The following is an 18,893-nucleotide window of genomic DNA, read 5'->3' as shown; positions in this document are numbered from 1 at the left end:
AAAATGTTGATGAAACACAGAAATTGCATCGGGATTGAATACAACAGTTACCATGCGCACTTTCCTCCATAAAAGTAATGTCTCAAACAGTCTACGCTTTGACCGCTCCCAGGAAGACCAATAGTAGTTTCCGATGCACATCTGGTGGCATTCTGTAAATTGTGGACTATCAGAGTGTAGATGAAACACAGAAATAGCATAGGGATTGAATACAACAGTCACCATGCGCACTTTCCGACACGGGAGTAATGTCGCAAACAGTCTACGCTTTGATCGTTCCCTGTAAGACCAGTAGTAGTTTCCGATGCACATCTGGTTGCATTCTGTAATCTGTGGACTATCAGAGTGTTGATGAAACACAGAAATTACATCGGGATTGAATACAATAGTCACCATCCGCACTTTACTTCATGGGAGTAATATCTGAAACAGTCCACGCTTTGATCGTGCTTAGGAAGACCAGTAGTAGTTTCCGATGCACATCTGGTGGCATTCTGTAATCTGTGGACTATCAGAGTGTTGATGAAACACAGAAATAGCATCGGGATTGAATACAAGAGTCTCCATGCGCACTTTCCTCCATGGGAGTAATGTCTCAAACAGTCTACGCCTTGTTGTTTCCCTGGAAGACCAGTAGTAGTTTCCGATGCACATTTGGTGGCGTTCTGTAATCTGTGGACTATCAGAGTGTTGATGAAACACTGATATTGCATCGGGATTGAATACAACAGTCACCATGCGCTCTTTCCTCCATGGGAGTATGTCTCAAACAGAATACGCTTTGATCGTTCCCTGGAAGGCCAGTAATAGTTTCCGATGCACATCTGGAGGCATTCTGTAATCTGTGGACCTTCAAAGTGTAGATGAAACACAGAAATGGCATCGAGTTGAATACAACAGTCACCATCAGCACTTTCCTCCATGGGAGTAACGTCTGAAACGGTCTTCGCTTTGATCGTTCCCAGGAAGACCAGTAGTAGTTTCCGATGCACATCTGGAGACAATCTGTAATCTGTGGACTATCAGAGTGTTGATGAAACACAGAAATTGCATCGGGATTGAATACAACAGTCACCATGCGCACTTTCCTCCATGGGAGTAATGGCTCAAATAGTCTACGCTTTGATCGTTCCCTGGAAGACCAGTAGTAGTTTCCGATGCACATCTGGTGTCATTCTGTAATCTGTGGACTATCAGAGTGTTAATAACACATAATTTGCATCGGGATTGAATACAACAGTCACCATGCGCACTTTCCTCCGTGGGAGTTATGTCTGAAAATGTCCACTCTTTGATCGTTCCCTGGAAGACCAGTAGTAGTTTCCGATGCACATCTGGTGGCATTCTGTAATCTGTGGACTATCAGAGTGTTGACGAAACACAGAAATTTCATCGGGATTGAATACAACAGTCACCATGCGCACTTTTCTACATAGGAGTAATCTCTCAAACAGTCTACGCTATCATCGTTCCCTGGAAGACCAGTAGTAGTTTCCTATGCACATCTGGTGGCATTCTGTAATCTGTGGACTATGAGAGTGTTGATGAAACACAGAAATTGCAACGGGATTGAATACAACAGTCACCATGCGCACTTTCCTCCATGGGAGTAATGTTTCAAACTGTCTAAGCTTTGATCGTTCCCAGGAAGACCAGTAGTAGTTTCCGATGCACATCTGGAGACAATCTGTAATCTGTGGACTATCAGAGTGTCGATGAAACACAGAAATTGCATCGGGATTGAATACAACAGTCACCATGCGCACTTTCCTCCTTGGGAGTAATGTCTCAAACAGTCTACGATTTGATGATTCCCTGGTAGACCAGTAGTAGTTTCCGATGCACATTTGGTGGCGTTCTGTAATCTGTGGACTATCAGAGTGTTGATGAAACACAGAAATAGCATCGGGATTGAATACAAGAGTCACCATGCGCACTTTCCTCCATGGGAGTAATGTCTCAAACAGTCTACGACTTGATGATACCCTGGTAGACCAGTAGTAGTTTCCGATGCACATTTGGTGGCGTTCTGTAATCTGTGGACTATCAGAGTGTTGATGAAACACAGAAATTGCATCGGGGGTGAATACAACAGTCACCATGCGCACTTTCCTCCATGGGAGTAATGTCTGAAACAGTATACGCTTTGATCGTTCCCAGGAAGACCGGTAGTAGTTTCCGATGCACATCTGGTGGCATTCTGTAATCTGTGGTCTATCAGAGTGTTGATGAAACACATAAATAGCATCGGGATTGAATACAAGAGTCACCATACGCACTTTGCTCCACGGGAGTAATGTCTCAAACAGTCTACGATTTGATGTTTCTCTGGAAGACCAGTAGTACTTTCCGATGTTCATCTGGTGGCATTCTGTAATCTGTGGACTATCAGAGTGTTGATGAAACACAGAAATTGCATCGGGATTGAATACAACAGTCACCATGCGCTCTTTCCTTCATGGGAGTAATGTCTCAAACAGTCTACGCTTTGATCGTTCCCTGGAAGACCAGTAGTAGTCTCCGATGCACATCAGGTGTCATTCTGTAATCTGTGGACTATCAGAGTGTTGATGAAACACATAAATTGCATCGGGATTGAATACAACAGTCACCATTCGCACTTTCCTCCATGGGAGAAAGGTCTCAAATAGTCTACGCTTTGATCGTTCCCTGGAAGACCAGTAGTAGTTTCCGATGCACATCTGGATGCATTTGGTAATCTGTGGACCTTCAAAGTGTTGATGGAAACACAGAAATTGCATCGGGATTGAATACAACAGTTACCATGCGCACTTTCCTCCATAAAAGTAATGTCTCAAACAGTCTACGCTTTGACCGCTCCCAGGAAGACCACTAGTAGTTTCCGATGCCCATCTGGTGGCATTCTGTAATCTGTGGACTATCAGAGTGTTGATGAATCACAGAAATAGCATCGGGATTGAATACAACAGTCACCATGCACACTTTCCTTTATGGGATTATTGTCTGAAACAGTCCACGCTTTGATGGTGCCCTGGAAGGCCAGTAGTAGTTTCCAATGCACATCTGGTGGCATTCTGTAATCTGTGGACTATCAGAGCGTTGACGAAACACAGAAATTGCATCGGGATTGAATACAACAGTCACCATGCGCATTTTCCTCCACTTGAGTAATGTCTCAAATTGTCTACGCTTTGATCGTTCCCTGGAAGACCAGTAATAGTTTCCGATGCACATTTGGTGGCGTTCTGTAATCTGTGGACTATCAGGGTGTTGATGAAACACAGATATTGCATCGGGATTGAATACAACAGTCACCATGCGCACTTTCTTCCATGGGAGTAATGTCTCCACCAGTCTACGCTTTGATCGTTGCCTGGAAGACCAGCAGTAGTTTCAGATGCACATCTGGTGGCATTCTGTAATCTGTCGACTATCAGAGTGTTGATGAATCACAGAAATAGCATCGGGATTGAATACAACAGTCACCATGCGCACTTTCCTTCATGGGAGTAATGTCTGAAACAGTCCACGCTTTGATGGTACCCTGGAGGGCCAGTAGTAGTTTTCAATGCACATTTGGTGGCATTCTGTAATCTGTGGACTATCAGAGTGTTGACGAAACGCAGAGATTTCATCGGGATTGAATACAACAGTCACCATGCGCACTTCCCTACATAGAAGTAATCTCTCAAACAGTCTACGCTTTCTTCGTTCCCTGGAAGACCAGTAGTAGTTTCCTATGCACATCTGCTGGCATTCTGTAATCTGTGGATTATGAGAGTGTTGATGAAACACAGAAATTGCATCGGGATTGAATACAACAGTCACCATGCGCACTATCCTCCATGGGAGTAATGTTTCAAACGGTCTACGCTTTGATCGTTCCCTGAAAGACCAGTAGTAGTTTCCGATGCACATCTGGTGGCATTCTGTAATCTGTCGACTATCAGAGTGTTGATGAAACACAGAAATTGCATCGGGGATGAATACAACAGTCACCATGCGCACTTTCCTCCATGGGAGTAATGTCTGAAACAGTATACGCTTTGATCGTTCCCAGGAAGACCGGTAGTAGTTTCCGATGCACATCTGGTGGCATTCGGTAATCTGTGGTCTATCAGAGTGTTGATGAAACACATTACTTGCATCGGGATTGAATACAACAGTCACCATCCACACTTTCCTCCATGGGAGTAATGTCTCAACCAGTCTACCCTTTGATCGTTCCCTGGAAGACCAGTGGTAGTTTCCGATGCACATCTGGTGGCATTCTGTAATCTGTGGACTATCAGAGTGTTGATGAAACACATAAATAGCATCGGGATTGAATACAAGAGTCACCATACGCACTTTCCTCCATGGGAGTAATGTCTCAAACAGTCTACGCTTTGATGTTTCCCTGGAAGACCAATAGTAGTTTCCGATGTACATCTGGTGGCATTCTGTAATCTGTGGACTATCAGAGTGTTGATGAAACACAGAAATTGCATCGGGATTGAATACAACAGTCAGCATGCGCACTTTCTTCCATGGGAGTAATGTCTCCACCAGTCTACGCTTTGATCGTTGACTGGAAGACCAGCAGTAGTTTCAGATGCACATCTGGTGGCATTCTGTAATCTGTGGACTATCAGAGTGTTGATGAATCACAGAAATAGCATCGGGATTGAATAGAACAGTCACCATGCGCACTTTCCTTCATGGGAGTATTGTCTGAAACAGTCCACGCTTTGATGGTGCCCTGGAAGGCCAGTAGTAGTTTCCAATGCACATCTGGTGGCATTCTGTAATCTGTGGACTATCAGAGTGTTGACGAAACACAGAAATTGCATCGGGATTGAATACAACAGTCACCATGCGCATTTTCCTCCACTTGAGTAATGTCTCAAACAGTCTACGCTGTGATCGTTCCCTGGAAGACCAGTAGTAGTCTCCGATGCACATCTGGTGTCATTCTGTAATCTGTGGACTATCAGAGTGTTGATGAAACACATAAATTGCATCGGGATTGAATACAACAGTCACCATGCGCAATTACCTCCATGGGGGGAATGTCTCAAACAGTCTACTCTAGGATCGTTCCCAGGAAGACCAGTAATAGTTTCCGATGCACATCTAGGGGCAATCTGTAATCTGTGGACCTTCAAAGCGTTGATGAAACACATAAATTGCATCGGGGGTGAATACAACAGCCACAATCCGCACTTTCCTCAATGGGAGTAATGTCTGAAACAGTATACGCTTTGATCGTTCCCAGGAAGACCGGTAGTAGTTTCCGATACACATCTGGTGGCATTCTGTAATCTGTGGTCTATCAGAGTGTTGATGAAACACATTACTTGCATCGGGATTGAATACAACAGTCACCATCCACACTTTCCTCCATTGGAGTAATGTCTCAACCAGTCTACCCTTTGATCGTTCCCTCGAAGACCAGCAGTAGTTTCCGATGCACATCTGGTGGCATTCTGTAATCTGTGGACTATCAGAGTGTTGATGAAACACATAAATAGCATCGGGATTGAATACAAGAGTCACCATACGCACTTTCCTCCATGGGAGTAATGTCTCAAACAGTCTACGCTTTGATGTTTCCCTGGAAGACCAGTAGTAGTTTCCGATGTACATCTGGTGGCATTCTGTAATCTGTGTAGTATCAGAGTGTTGATGAAACACAGAAATTGCATCGGGATTGAATACAACAGTCACCATGCGCACTTTCCTACATGGGGGTAATGTCTCAAACAGTCTACGATTTGACCGTTCCCTGGAAGGCCAGTAATAGTTTCCGATGCACTTCTGGATGCATTCTGTAATCTGTGGACCTTCAATGTGTTGATGAAACACAGATATTGCATCGGGATTGAATACAACAGTGACCATGCGCACTTTCCTCCATGGGAGTATATCTCAAACAGTCCACTCTTTGATCGTTTCCTGGAAGACCAGTAGTAGTTTCCGATGCACATCTAGGGGCAATCTGTAAGCTGTGGAATATCAGAGCGTCGATGAAACATAGAAATTGCTTCCGGATGCAATACAACAGTCACCAACCGCAACTTTCCTCCATGGGAGTAACGTCTGAAACAGTCTACGCTTTGATCGTTTCCAGGAAGACCAGTAGTAGTTTCCGATGCACATCTGGAGACAATCTGTAATCTGCGGACTATCAGAGTGTCGATGAAACACAGAAATTGCATCGGGATTGAATACAACAGTCACCATGCGCTCTTTCCTCCATGCTAGTAATGCCTCAAACAGTCTACGCTTTGATCGTTCCCTGGAAGACCAGTAGTAGTCTCCGATGCACATCAGGTGTCATTCTGTAATCTGTGGACTATCAGAGTGTTGATGAAACACATAAATTGCATCGGGATTGAATAGAACAGTCACCATTCGCACTTTCCTCCATGGGAGTAAGGTCTCAAATAGTCTACGCTTTGATGGTTCCCTGGAAGACCAGTAGTAGTATCCGATGCACATCTGGATGCATTTGGTAATCTGTGGACCTTCAAAACGTTGATGAAACACAGAAATTGGATCGGGATTGAATACAACAGTTACCATGCGCACTTTCCTCCATAAAAGTAATGTCTCAAACAGTCTACGCTTTGACCGCTCCCAGGAAGACCACTAGTAGTTTCCGATGCACATCTGGTGGCATTCTGTAATCTGTGGACTAACAGAGTGTAGATGAAACACAGAAATTGCATAGGGATTTAATACAACAGTCACCATGCGCACTTTCCGACACGGGAGTAATGTCGCAAACAGTCTACGCTTTGATCGTTCATTGGAAGACCAGTAGTAGTTTTCGATGCACATCTGGTGGCATTCTGCAATCTGTGGACTATCAGAGTGTTGATGAAACACAAAAATTGCATCGGGATTGAATACAACAGTCACCCTGCGCACTTTCCTACATGGTCGTAATGTCTCAAACAGTCTACGCTTTGACCGTTCCCTGGAAGGCCAGTAATAGTTTCCGATGCACTTCTGGATGCTTTCTGTAATCTGTGGACCTTCAAAGTGTTGATGAAACACAGATATTGCATCGGGATTGAATACAACAGTCACCATGCGCACTTTCCTCTTTGGAAGTATGTCTCAAACAGTCTACGCTTTGATCGTTCCCAGGAAGACCCGTAGTAGTTTCCGATGCACATCTAGGGGCAATCTGTAATCTGTGGACTATCAGAGTGTTGATGAAACATAGAAATTGCATCGGGATGCAATACAACAGTCACCATCCGCACTTTAGTCCATGGGAGTAACGTCTGAAACAGTCTACGCTTTGATCCTTCCCAGGAAGGCCAGTAGTAGTTTCCGATGCACATTTGGAGACAATCTGTAATCTGTGGACTATCAGAGTGTCGATGAAACACAGAAATTCCATCGGGATTGAATACAACAGTCACCATGCGCACTTACCTCCATGGGAGTAATGTCTCAAACAGTCTACTCTAGGATCGTTCCCAGGAAGACCAGTAGTAGTTTCCGATGCACATCTAGGCGCGATCTGTAATCTGTGGACCTTCAAAGCGTTGATGAAACACAGAAGTGCATCGGGGGTGAATACAACAGTCATAATCCGCACTTTCCTCAATGGGGGTAATGTCTGAAACAGTCTACGCTTTGATCGTTCCCAGGAAGACCGGTAGTAGTTTCAGATGCACATCTGGTGGCATTCTGTAATCTGTGGTCTATCAGAGTGTTGATGAAACACATTACTTGCATCGGGATTGAATACAACAGGCACCATCCGCACTTTCCTCTATGGGAGTAACGTCTTTAACAGTCTACGTTTTGATCGTTCCCTGCAAGTTGAGTAGTAGTTTCCGATACACTTCTGGTGGCATTCTGTAATCTGTGGACTGTCAGAGTGTTGATGAAACACAGAAATTGCATCGGGTTTGAATACAACAGTCACCATGCGCACTTACCTCCATGGGAGTAATGTCTCAAACAGTCTACTCTAGGATCGTTCCCAGGAAGACCAGTAGTAGTTTCCGATGCACATCTAGGCGCGATCTGTAATCTGTGGACCTTCAAAGCGTTGATGAAACACAGAAGTGCATCGGGGGTGAATACAACAGTCATAATCCGCACTTTCCTCAATGGGGGTAATGTCTGAAACAGTCTACGCTTTGATCGTTCCCAGGAAGACCGGTAGTAGTTTCAGATGCACATCTGGTGGCATTCTGTAATCTGTGGTCTATCAGAGTGTTGATGAAACACATTACTTGCATCGGGATTGAATACAACAGGCACCATCCGCACTTTCCTCTATGGGAGTAACGTCTTTAACAGTCTACGTTTTGATCGTTCCCTGCAAGTTGAGTAGTAGTTTCCGATACACTTCTGGTGGCATTCTGTAATCTGTGGACTGTCAGAGTGTTGATGAAACACAGAAATTGCATCGGGTTTGAATACAACAGTCACCATGCGCACTTTCATCCATGGGAGTAATGTCTGAGACAGTCTACTCTTTGATCGTTCCCAGGAAGACCAGTAGTAGTTTCCGATGCACATCTGGAGACAATCTGTAATCTGAGGACTATCAGAGTGTCGATGAAACACAGAAATTGCATCGGGTTTGAATACAACAGTCACCATGCGCACTTTCCTCCATGGGAGTAATGTCTCAAACAGTCTACGCTTTGATCGTTCCCAGCAAGTTGAGTAGTTGTTTCCGATACACGTCTGGTGGCATTCTGTAATCTGTGGACTATTAGAGTGTTGATGAAACACAGAAATTGCATCGGGATTGAATACAACAGTCACCATGCGCACTTTCCTCCATGGGAGTAAAGTCTCAAACTGTCTACGCTTTGATCGTTCCCAGGAAGACCAGTAGTAGTATCCGATGCACATCTGGTGGCATTCTGTAATCTGTCGACTTTCAGAGAGTTGATGAAACACAGAAATTGCATCGGGATTGAATACAACAGTCACCATGCGCACTTTCCTCCATGGGAGTAATGTCTCAAACAGTCTACTCTAGGATCGTTCCCAGGAAGACCAGTAGTAGTTTCCGATGCACATCTAGGGGCAATCTGTAATCTGTGGACCTTCAAAGCGTTGATGAAACACAGAAGTGCATCGGGGGTGAATACAACAGTCACAATCCGCACTTTCCTCAATGGGAGTAATGTCTGAAACAGTCTACGCTTTGATCGTTCCCAGGTAGACCGGTAGTAGTTTCCGATGCACATCTGGTGGCATTCTGTAATCTGTGGACTATCAGAGTGTTGATGAAACACAGAAATTGCATCGGGATTGAATACAACAGTCACCATTCGCACTTTCCTCCATGGGAGAAAGGTCTCAAGTAGTCTACGCTTTGATCGTTCCCTGGAAGACCAGTAGTAGTTTCCGATGCACATCTGGATGCATTTGGTAATCTGTGGACCTTCAAAGTGTTGATGGAAACACAGAAATTGCATCGGGATTGAATACAACAGTTACCATGCGCACTTTCCTCCATAAAAGTAATGTCTCAAACAGTCTACGCTTTGACCGCTCCCAGGAAGACCACTAGTAGTTTCCGATGCCCATCTGGTGGCATTCTGTAATCTGTGGACTATCAGAGTGTTGATGAATCACAGAAATAGCATCGGGATTGAATTTAACAGTCACCATGCGCATTTTCCTCCACTTGAGTAATGTCTCAAATTGTCTACGCTTTGATCGTTCCCTGGAAGACCAGTAATAGTTTCCGATGCACATTTGGTGGCGTTCTGTAATCTGTGGACTATCAGAGTGTTGATGAAACACAGATATTGCATCGGGATTGAATACAACAGTCACCATGCGCACTTTCCTTCATGGGAGTAATGTCTGAAACAGTCCACGCTTTGATGGTACCCTGGAGGGCCAGTAGTAGTTTCCAATGCACATCTGGTGGCATTCTGTAATCTGTGGACTATCAGAGTGTTGACGAAACGCAGAGATTTCATCGGGATTGAATACAACAGTCACCATGCGCACTTCCCTACATAGAAGTAATCTCTCAAACAGTCTACGCTTTCATCGTTCCCTGGAAGACCAGTAGTAGTTTCCTATGCACATCTGGTGGCATTCTGTAATCTGTGGATTATGAGAGTGTTGATGAAACACAGAAATTGCATCGGGATTGAATACAACAGTCACCATGTGCACTTTCCTCCATGGGAGTAATGTTTCAAACGGTCTACGCTTTGATCGTTCCCTGGAAGACCAGTAGTAGTTTCCGATGCACATCTGGTGGCATTCTGTAATCTGTGGACTATCAGAGTGTTGATGAAACACAGAAATTGCATCGGGATTGAATACAACAGTCACCATGCGCACTTTCCTCCATGGGAGTAATGTCTCAAACAGTCTACTCTAGGATCGTTCCCAGGAAGACCAGTAATAGTTTCCGATGCACATCTAGGGGCAATCTGTAATCTGTGGACCTTCAAAGCGTTGATGAAACACAGAAATTGCATCGGGGATGAATACAACAGTCACCATGCGCACTTTCCTCCATGGGAGTAATGTCTGAAACAGTATACGCTTTGATCGTTCCCAGGAAGACCGGTAGTAGTTTCCGATGCACATCTGGTGGCATTCTGTAATCTGTGGTCTATCAGAGTGTTGATGAAACACATTACTTGCATCGGGATTGAATACAACAGTCACCATCCACACTTTCCTCCATGGGAGTAATGTCTCAACCAGTCTACCCTTTGATCGTTCCCTGGAAGACCAGTGGTAGTTTCCGATGCACATCTGGTGGCATTCTGTAATCTGTGGACTATCAGAGTGTTGATGAAACACATAAATAGCATCGGGATTGAATACAAGAGTCACCATACGCACTTTCCTCCATGGGAGTAATGTCACAAACAGTCTACGCTTTGATGTTTCCCTGGAAGACCAGTAGTAGTTTCCGATGTACATCTGGTGGCATTCTGTAATCTGTGGACTATCAGAGTGTTGATGAAACACAGAAATTGCATCGGGATTGAATACAACAGTCAGCATACGCACTTTCCTCCATGGGAGTAATGTCTCCACCAGTCTACGCTTTGATCGTTGACTGGAAGACCAGCAGTAGTTTCAGATGCACATCTGGTGGCATTCTGTAATCTGTGGACTATCAGAGTGTTGATGAATCACAGAAATAGCATCGGGATTGAATACAACAGTCACCATGCGCACTTTCCTTCATGGGACTATTGTCTGAAACAGTCCACGCTTTGATGGTGCCCTGGAAGGCCAGTAGTAGTTTCCAATGCACATCTGGTGGCATTCTGTAATCTGTGGACTATCAGAGTGTTGACGAAACACAGAAATTGCATCGGGATTGAATACAACAGTCACCATGCGCATTTTCCTCCACTTGAGTAATGTCTCAAACAGTCTACGCTGTGATCGTTCCCTGGAAGACCAGTAATAGTCTCCGATGCACATCTGGTGTCATTCTGTAATCTGTGGACTATCAGAGTGTTGATGAAACACATAAATTGCATCGGGATTGAATACAACAGTCACCATGCGCAATTTCCTCCATGGGGGTAATGTCTCAAACAGTCTACTCTAGGATCGTTCCCAGGAAGACCAGTAATAGTTTCCGATGCACATCTAGGGGCAATCTGTAATCTGTGGACCTTCAAAGCGTTGATGAAACACAGAAATTGCATCGGGGGTGAATACAACAGCCACAATCCGCACTTTCCTCAATGGGAGTAATGTCTGAAACAGTATACGCTTTGATCGTTCCCAGGAAGACCGGTAGTAGTTTCCGATACACATCTGGTGGCATTCTGTAATCTGTGGTCTATCAGAGTGTTGATGAAACACATTACTTGCATCGGGATTGAATACAACAGTCACCATCCACACTTTCCTCCATTGGAGTAATGTCTCAACCAGTCTACCCTTTGATCGTTCCCTGGAAGACCAGCAGTAGTTTCCGATGCACATCTGGTGGCATTCTGTAATCTGTGGACTATCAGAGTGTTGATGAAACAAATAAATAGCATCGGGATTGAATACAAGAGTCACCATACGCACTTTCCTCCATGGGAGTAATGTCTCAAACAGTCTACGCTTTGATGTTTCCCTGGAAGACCAGTAGTAGTTTCCTATGTACATCTGGCGGCATTCTGTAATCTGTGTAGTATCAGAGTGTTGATGAAACACAGAAATTGCATCGGGATTGAATACAACAGTCACCATGCGCACTTTCCTACATGGGGGTAATGTCTCAAACAGTCTACGCTTTGACCGTTCCCTGGAAGGCCAGTAACAGTTTCCGATGCACTTCTGGATGCATTCTGTAATCTGTGGACCTTCAAAGTGTTGATGAAACACAGATATTGCATCGGGATTGAATACAACAGTGACCATGCGCACTTTCCTCCATGGGAGTATATCTCAAACAGTCCACTCTTTGATCGTTCCCTGGAAGACCAGTAGTAGTTTCCGATGCACATCTAGGGGCAATCTGTAAGCTGTGGAATATCAGAGCGTCGATGAAACATAGAAATTGCTTCCGGATGCAATACAACAGTCACCAACCGCAACTTTCCTCCATGGGAGTAACGTCTGAAACAGTCTACGCTTTGATCGTTCCCAGGAAGACCAGTAGTAGTTTCCGATGCACATCTGGAGACAATCTGTAATCTGTGGACTATCAGAGTGTCGATGAAACACAGAAATTGCATCGGGATTGAATACAACAGTCACCATGCGCTCTTTCCTCCATGCTAGTAATGCCTCAAACAGTCTACGCTTTGATCGTTCCCTGGAAGACCAGTAGTAGTCTCCGATGCACATCAGGTGTCATTCTGTAATCTGTGGACTATCAGAGTGTTGATGAAACACATAAATTGCATCGGGATTGAATAGAACAGTCACCATTCGCACTTTCCGCCATGGGAGTAAGGTCTCAAATAGTCTACGCTTTGATGGTTCCCTGGAAGACCAGTAGTAGTATCCGATGCACATCTGGATGCATTTGGTAATCTGTGGACCTTCAAAATGTTGATGAAACACAGAAATTGCGTCGGGATTGAATACAACAGTTACCATGCGCACTTTCCTCCATAAAAGTAATGTCTCAAACAGTCTACGCTTTGACCGCTCCCAGGAAGACCACTAGTAGTTTCCGATGCACATCTGGTGGCATTCTGTAATCTGTGGACTACCTGAGTGTAGATGAAACACAGAAATTGCATAGGGATTGAATACAACAGTCACCATGCGCACTTTCCGACACGGGAGTAATGTCGCAAACAGTCTACGGTTTGATCGTTCCCTGGAAGACCAGTAGTAGATTTCGATGCACATCTGGTGGCATTCTGCAATCTGTGGACTATCAGAGTGTTGATGAAACACAAAAATTGCATCGGGATTGAATACAACAGTCACCCTGCGCACTTTCCTACATGGTAGTAATGTCTCAAACAGTCTACGCTTTGACCGTTCCCTGGAAGGCCAGTAATAGTTTCCTATGCACTTCTGGATGCTTTCTGTAATCTGTGGACCTTCAAAGTGTTGATGAAACACAGATATTGCATCGGGATTGAATACAAAAGTCACCATGCGCACTTTCCTCTTTGGAAGTATGTCTCAAACAGTCTACGCTTTGATCGTTCCCAGGAAGACCCGTAGTAGTTTCCGATGCACATCTAGGGGCAATCTGTAATCTGTGGACTATCAGAGTGTTGATGAAACATAGAAATTGCATCGGGATGCAATACAACAGTCACCATCCGCACTTTAGTCCATGGGAGTAACGTCTGAAACAGTCTACGCTTTGATCCTTCCCAGGAAGACCAGTAGTAGTTTCCGATGCACATTTGGAGACAATCTGTAATCTGTGGACTATCAGAGTGTCGATGAAACACAGAAATTCCATCGGGATTGAATACAACAGTCACCATGCGCACTTTCCTCCATGGGAGTAATGTCTCAAACAGTCTACTCTAGGATCGTTCCCAGGAACACCAGTAGTAGTTTCCGATGCACATCTAGGCGCGATCTGTAATCTGTGGACCTTCAAAGCGTTGATGAAACACAGAAGTGCATCGGGGGTGAATACAACAGTCACAATCCGCACTTTCCTCAATGGGAGTAATGTCTGAAACAGTCTACGCTTTGATCGTTCCCAGGAAGACCGGTAGTAGTTTCAGATGCACATCTGGTGGCATTCTGTAATCTGTGGTCTATCAGAGTGTTGATGAAACACATTACTTGCATCGGGATTGAATACAACAGGCACCATATACACTTTCCTCTATGGGAGTAACGTCTTTAACAGTCTACGTTTTGATCGTTCCCTGCAAGTTGAGTAGTAGTTTCCGATACACTTCTGGTGGCATTCTGTAATCTGTGGACTGTCAGAGTGTTGATGAAACACAGAAATTGCATCGGGTTTGAATACAACAGTCACCATGCGCACTTTCATCCATGGGAGTAATGTCTGAGACAGTCTACTCTTTGATCGTTCCCAGGAAGACCAGTAGTAGTTTCCGATGCACATCTGGAGACAATCTGTAATCTAAGGATTATCAGAGTGTCGATGAAACACAGAAATTGCATCGGGTTTGAATACAACAGTCACCATGCGCACTTTCCTCCATGGGAGTAATGTCTCAAACAGTCTACGCTTTGATCGTTCCCAGCAAGTTGAGTAGTAGTATCCGATACACTTCTGGTGGCATTCTGTAATCTGTGGACTGGCACAGTGTTGATGAAACACAGAAATTGCATCGGGTTTGAATACAACAGTCACCATGCGCACTTTCATCCATGGAAGTAATGTCTCAAACAGTCTACGCTTTGATCGTTCCCGGTAAGACCAGTAGTAGTTTCCGATGCACATCTGTGGGCATTCTGTAATCTGTGGACTTTCTGAGTGTTGATGAAACACAGAAATTGCATCGGGATTGAATACAACAATCACCATCCACTCTTTCCTCCATGGGAGTAATGTCTCAAACAGTCTACTATAGGATCGTTCCCAGGAAGACCAGTAATAGTTTCCGATGCACATCTAGGGGCAATCTGTAATCTGTGGACCTTCAAAGCGTTGATGAAACACAGAAATTGCATCGGGGATGAATACAACAGTCACCATGCGCACTTTCCTCCATGGGAGTAATGTCTGAAACAGTATACGCTTTGATCGTTCCCAGGAAGACCGGTAGTAGTTTCCGATGCACATCTGGTGGCATTCTGTAATCTGTGGTCTATCAGAGTGTTGATGAAACACATTACTTGCATCGGGATTGAATACAACAGTCACCATCCACACTTTCCTCCATGGGAGTAATGTCTCAACCAGTCTACCCTTTGATCGTTCCCTGGAAGACCAGTGGTAGTTTCCAATGCACATCTGGTGGCATTCTGTAATCTGTGGACTATCAGAGTGTTGAAGAAACACATAAATAGCATCGGGATTGAATACAAGAGTCACCATACGCACTTTCCTCCATGGGAGTAATGTCTCAAACAGTCTACGCTTTGATGTTTCCCTGGAAGACCAGTAGTAGTTTCCGATGTACATCTGGTGGCATTCTGTAATCTGTGGACTATCAGAGTGTTGATGAAACACAGAAATTGCATCGGGATTGAATACAACAGTCAGCATGCGCACTTTCCTCCATGGGAGTAATGTCTCCACCAGTCTACGCTTTGATCGTTGACTGGAAGACCAGCAGTAGTTTCAGATGCACATCTGGTGGCATTCTGTAATCTGTGGACTATCAGAGTGTTGATGAATCACAGAAATAGCATCGGGATTGAATACAACAGTCACCATGCGCACTTTCCTTCATGGGAGTATTGTCTGAAACAGTCCACGCTTTGATGGTGCCCTGGAAGGCCTGTAGTAGTTTCCAATGCACATCTGGTGGCATTCTGTAATCTGTGGACTATCAGAGTGTTGACGAAACACAGAAATTGCATCGGGATTGAATACAACAGTCACCATGCGCATTTTCCTCCACTTGAGTAATGTCTCAAACAGTCTACGCTGTGATCGTTCCCTGGAAGACCAGTAGTAGTCTCCGATGCACATCTGGTGTCATTCTGTAATCTGTGGACTATCAGAGTGTTGATGAAACACATAAATTGCATCGGGATTGAATACAACAGTCACCATGCGCAATTTCCTCCATGGGGGTAATGTCTCAAACAGTCTACTCTAGGATCGTTCCCAGGAAGACCAGTAATAGTTTCCGATGCACATCTAGGGGCAATCTGTAATCTGTGGACCTTCAAAGCGTTGATGAAACACAGAAATTGCATCGGGGGTGAATACAACAGCCACAATCAGCACTTTCCTCAATGGGAGTAATGTCTGAAACAGTATACGCTTTGATCGTTCCCAGGAAGACCGGTAGTAGTTTCCGATACACATCTGGTGGCATTCTGTAATCTGTGGTCTATCAGAGTGTTGATGAAACACATTACTTGCATCGGGATTGAATACAACAGTCACCATCCACACTTTCTTCCATTGGAGTAATGCCTCAACCAGTCTACCCTTTGATCGTTCTCTGGAAGACCAGCAGTAGTTTCCGATGCACATCTGGTGGCATTCTGTAATCTGTGGACTATCAGAGTGTTGATGAAACACATAAATAGCATCGGGATTGAATACAAGAGTCACCATACGCACTTTCCTCCATGGGAGTAATGTCTCAAACAGTCTACGCTTTGATGTTTCCCTGGAAGACCAGTAGTAGTTTCCGATGTACATCTGGCGGCATTCTGTAATCTGTGTAGTATCAGAGTGTTGATGAAACACAGAAATTGCATCGGGATTGAATACAACAGTCACCATGCGCACTTTCCTACATGGGGGTAATGTCTCAAACAGTCTACGCTTTGACCGTTCCCTGGAATGCCAGTAATAGTTTCCGATGCACTTCTGGATGCATTCTGTAATCTGTGGACCTTCAAAGTGTTGATGAAACACAGATATTGCATCGGGATTGAATACAACACTGACCATGCGCACTTTCCTCCATGGGAGTATATCTCAAACAGTCCACTCTTTGATCGTTCCCTGGAAGACCAGTAGTAGTTTCCGATGCACATCTAGGGGCAATCTGTAAGCTGTGGAATATCAGAGCGTCGATGAAACATAGAAATTGCTTCCGGATGCAATACAACAGTCACCAACCGCAACTTTCCTCCATGGGAGTAACGTCTGAAACAGTCTACGCTTTGATCGTTCCCAGGAAGACCAGTAGTAGTTTCCGATGCACATCTGGAGACAATCTGTAATCTGTGGACTATCAGAGTGTCGATGAAACACAGAAATTGCATCGGGATTGAATACAACAGTCACCATGCGCTCTTTCCTCCATGCTAGTAATGCCTCAAACAGTCTACGCTTTGATCGTTCCCTGGAAGACCAGTAGTAGTCTCCGATGCACATCAGGTGTCATTCTGTAACCTGTGGACTATCAGAGTGTTGATGAAACACATAAATTGCATCGGGATTGAATAGAACAGTCACCATTCGCACTTTCCGCCATGGGAGTAAGGTCTCAAATAGTCTACGCTTTGATGGTTCCCTGGAAGACCAGTAGTAATATCCGATGCACATCTGGATGCATTTGGTAATCTGTGGACCTTCAAAATGTTGATGAAACACAGAAATTGCGTCGGGATTGAATACAACAGTTACCATGCGCACTTTCCTCCATAAAAGTAATGTCTCAAACAGTCTACGCTTTGACCGCTCCCAGGAAGACCACTAGTAGTTTCCGATGCACATCTGGTGGCATTCTGTAATCTGTGGACTACCAGAGTGTAGATGAAACACAGAAATTGCATAGGGATTGAATACAACAGTCACCATGCGCACTTTCCGACACGGGAGTAATGTCGCAAACAGTCTACGCTTTGATCGTTCCCTGGAAGACCAGTAGTAGATTTCGATGCACATCTGGTGGCATTCTGCAATCTGTGGACTATCAGAGTGTTGATGAAACACAAAAATTGCATCGGGATTGAATACAACAGTCACCCTGCGCACTTTCCTACATGGTAGTAATGTCTCAAACAGTCTACGCTTTGACCGTTCCCTGGAAGGCCAGTAATAGTTTCCTATGCACTTCTGGATGCTTTCTGTAATCTGTGGACCTTCAAAGTGTTGATGAAACACAGATATTGCATCGGGATTGAATACAAAAGTCACCATGCGCACTTTCCTCTTTGGAAGTATGTCTCAAACAGTCTACGCTTTGATCGTTCCCAGGAAGACCCGTAGTAGTTTCCGATGCACATCTAGGGGCAATCTGTAATCTGTGGACTATCAGAGTGTTGATGAAACATAGAAATTGCATCGGGATGCAATACAACAGTCACCATCCGCACTTTAGTCCATGGGAGTAACGTCTGAAACAGTCTACGCTTTGATCCTTCCCAGGAAGACCAGTAGTAGTTTCCGATGCACATTTGGAGACAATCTGTAATCTGTGGACTATCAGAGTGTCGATGAAACACAGAAATTCCATCGGGATTGAATACAACAGTCACCATGCGCACTTTCCTCCATGGGAGTAATGTCTCAAACAGTCTACTCTAGGATCGTTCCCAGGAACACCAGTAGTAGTTTCCGATGCACATCTAGGCGCGATCTGTAATCTGTGGACCTTCAAAGCGTTGATGAAACACAGAAGTGCATCGGGGGTGAATACAACAGTCACAATCCGCACTTTCCTCAATGGGAGTAATGTCTGAAACAGTCTACGCTTTGATCGTTCCCAGGAAGACCGGTAGTAGTTTCAGATGCACATCTGGTGGCATTCTGTAATCTGTGGTCTATCAGAGTGTTGATGAAACACATTACTTGCATCGGGATTGAATACAACAGGCACCATCCGCACTTTCCTCTATGGGAGTAACGTCTTTAACAGTCT

This window comes from Schistocerca gregaria, chromosome 3, assembly GCF_023897955.1.
Source record: "Schistocerca gregaria isolate iqSchGreg1 chromosome 3, iqSchGreg1.2, whole genome shotgun sequence".
Lineage (NCBI taxonomy): Eukaryota > Metazoa > Arthropoda > Insecta > Orthoptera > Acrididae > Schistocerca > Schistocerca gregaria.
Note: the sequence above shows the minus strand (reverse complement) of the source record.